Genomic DNA, 3,702 nt, shown 5'->3' with positions numbered 1-3,702 from the left:
CTATGCGGATCACAAGAAACTGTGGAAAATTCTGAGAGAGATGGGAATGCCAGAACACCTGACCTGCCTCTAGAGAAATCTGTATGCAGGTCAGGAAGCACCAGTTAGAACTGGACATGGAACAACAGACTGGTTCCAAATAGGAAAAGGAGTACATCAAGGCTGTATATTGTCACCCTGCTTATTTAACTTATATGCAGAGTACATCATGAGAAATGCTGGACTGGAAGAATCACAAGCTGGAATCAAGATTGCCAGGAGAAATATCAATAACCTCATATATGAAGATGACACCACCCTTATGGCAGAAAGTGAGGAAGAACTAAAGAGCCTCTTGATGAAAATGAAAGAGGAGAGTGAAAAAGTTGGCTTAAAGCTCAACATTCAGAAAACTAAGATCGTGACATCCAGTCCCATCACTTCATGGGAAATAGATGGGGAAACAGTGGAAACAGTGGCTGACTTTATTTTGGGAGGCTCCAAAATCACTGCAGATGGTGACTGCAGCCATGAAATTAAAAGATGCTTACTCCTTGGAGGAAAGTTGTGACCAACCTGGACAGCATATTAAAAAGCAGAGACATTACTTTGCCAACAAAGTTCTGTCTCATCAAGGCTATGATTTTTCCAGTAGTCATGTATGGATGTGAGAATTGGACTCTAAAGAAAGCTGAGCACAGAAGAATTAATGCTTTTGAACTGTGGTGTTGAAGAGGACTCTTGAAAGTTCCTTGGACTGCAAGGAGATCCAACCAGTCCATTCTGAAGGAGATCAGCCCTGGGTGTTCATTGGAAGGACTGATGTTGAGGCCGAAACTCCAGTACTTTGGCCACCTGATGCGAAGAGCTGACTCATTTGAAAAGACCTGGATGCTGGGAAAGATTGAAGGCAAGACGAAAAGGGGATGACAGAGGATGAGATGGTTGCATGGTATCACCGACTCAATGGAGATGAGTTTGAGCAGACTCCAGGAGTTGGTAACGGACAGGGAGGCCTGGTGTGCTGTGATCCATGGGGTCGTGAAGAGTCGGACATGACTGAGGGACTAAACTGAACTGAGATAAAATAATGAATAAAATACCTCATTTATATTAGCAACAAAAACACTGAAAAATCGAAAAATACATTAGGCAGTAAATATATAAGATCTATAGACAGAAAACTTTGGTAGACTGCTGAAGGGCACAGAAGAAAGTACGAACACATGTAAAACATTTCATGGTTTTAAATAGGTAGATTCAACATCCTGAATTATAGTAATAATTAAATAAATTATTAATTAATTTATAAATTTAAAATAATTTTTCTCAAGCTGGTTTTTTGGTTGGTTGTTTGTTGGTTTTTTTTAACCAGAAAACTGATTCTAAATTTTGTGTGGAAAGATAAACTAAAAAGTCATTCAAAGTATACTGAAGTTGGACTCAGAAAAAGTAAAGTTCTCTATGGCAAAAAGAAAAGGGAAAAATAACATTAAACAAACACCATCAGCAAATGTAACAGACAAACTAGTATAAACTATTTGAATTTGGTAGACTCTCAATCACTAGTGGCGGGAGTATAAATAGGTTAAACTCTGGCAGGCAATTAATTTAGCCACAGAAATTAACATCAAAAATACATGTATAGTCTGACTCACAAATCTCATTTTTTTAATATATGTCAGTTACTAAGTATACCAAACATATTGAATGAGTATACTGACAGTTATTAAAACTGACTCATAAAATAGTATATATAGAAATTTATTTGTGGTGACATTATTTGAAATAACACACTGGAAACAAATTTTTTAATATAAATTTATTTATTTTAATTGGAGGCTAATTACTTTACAATATTGCATTGGTTTTGCCATCCATCAACATGAATCTGCCACGAGTATACACGTGTTCCCCATCCTGAACCCCCCTCCCACATCCCTCCACATACCATCCCTCTGGGTCATCCGAAGGCACCAGCCCCGAGCATCCTGTATCATGCATCGAACCCGAACTGACTGTTCATTTCACATATGATATTATACATGTTTCAATGCCATTCTCCCAAATCATCCCACCCTCGCCCTCTCCCACAGAGTCCAAAAGACTGTTCTACACATCTGTGTCTCTTTTGCTGTCTCGCATACAAGGTTATCGTTACCATCTTTCTAAATTCCATATATATGTGTTAGTATACTGTATTGGTGTTTTTCTTTCTGGCTTACTTCACTCTGTATAATCGGCTCCAGTTGCATCCACCTCATTAGAACTGATTCAAATGTATTCTTTTTAATGGCTGAGTAATCCTCCATTGTGTATATGTACCACAGCTTTCTCATCCATTTGTCTGTTGATGAACATCTAGGTTGCTTCCATGTCCTGGCTATTATAAACAGTTCTGCAATGAACATTGGGGTACCCATGTCTCTTTCAATTCTGGTTTCCTCTGTGTGTATGCCCAGCAATGGGATTGTTGGGTCATAAGGCAGTTCTATTTGCAATTTTTTAAGGAATCTCCACACTGTTCTCCATAGTGGCTGTACTAGTTTGCATTCCCACCAACAGTGTAAGAGGGTCCCCTTTTCTCCACACCCTCTCTAGCATTTATTGCTTGTAGACTTTTGGATAGCAGACATTCTGACTGGCGTGAAATGGTACCTCATTGTGTTTTTGATTTGCATTTCTCTGATAATGAGTGATGTTGAGCATCTTTTCATGTGTTTGTTAGCCATCTGTATGTCTTCTTTGGAGAAATGTCTGTTTAGTTCTTTGGCCCATTTTTTGACTGGGTCATTTATTTTTCTGGAGTTGAGCTGCAGGAGTTGCTTGTATATTTTTGAGATTAGTTGTTTGTCAGTTGCTTCATTTGCTATTGTTTTCTCCCATTCAGAAGGCTGTCTTTTCACCTTGCTCTTAGTTTCCTTTGTGGTGCAGAAACTTTTAATTTTAATTAGGTCCCATTTGTTTATTTTTGCTTTTATTTCCAATAAAAATATGGAACACTTCATGAATTTGCGTATCATCTTTGTGCAGGGGCCATGCTAATCTTCTCCGTATCATTTCAGTTGTAGTATATGTGCTGCTGAAGCGAACACCAAAGATTGTTTTTTGTTGTTTCTGTTTGGTTTTCTTATTTATTTTAAACAGAGACACAGTCATACAATGGTATATTACTATGCAGCTATAAAGCATAAGAGGAAGTGTAATGATACAAAAAATTTTCCAAGGTACATCATTAAGTTAAAAAAGCACTAGGTTACCTTCAGATAACAAAGGGCTAAAATTAAGAATATATATTTGTCTGAATTGAATATGCATTTTAAAAATCTCTGAAAAAGTATACTCAACAAGCTGAGGTAGTTAACTCTGGGAGATGATAACAAGCTTTTCAGTGAATTTTTAATACCATTTGATTTGAAAATCATGATAATTTTTGTCTATATTAAGTAAAAAAAATTTAAAATCATTAGATATAATGTGAATTATGTTTATCTGCCATCTTCTCTTTAAAGTTGGGAAAAAAATGTGATGTGCCACAGAAAAATAATAATACCACAAGTACTTTCTTTCTATAAAAAAGTCAAGTTAATTTCCACATGCAGGGTATAATCATGTTAGCAGGCATGATTCACATGGTTATTTCAGGTGCATAATCTTCCTTTGTTATTAATTAATCATATATTCAAGTATCAAAAGGGATGACAATGTCTAAAGAAAGGATAT

At 36.5% G+C, this 3,702-nt stretch overlaps 1 non-coding gene across 1 annotated transcript; it reads right to left on the bottom strand.

The window, feature by feature from the left end:
- Positions 1-2,967: 2,967 nt before the first annotated feature.
- Positions 2,968-3,074, bottom strand: LOC138431369 (U6 spliceosomal RNA). The gene has a single exon (XR_011253636.1). It is a non-coding gene; the product is annotated as a U6 spliceosomal RNA (small nuclear RNA).
- Positions 3,075-3,702: the final 628 nt, after the last annotated feature.

This window comes from Ovis canadensis, chromosome 1, assembly GCF_042477335.2.
Source record: "Ovis canadensis isolate MfBH-ARS-UI-01 breed Bighorn chromosome 1, ARS-UI_OviCan_v2, whole genome shotgun sequence".
NCBI lineage: Eukaryota > Metazoa > Chordata > Mammalia > Artiodactyla > Bovidae > Ovis > Ovis canadensis.
Note: the sequence above shows the minus strand (reverse complement) of the source record. Positions and strands in the feature narration are given on the sequence as shown.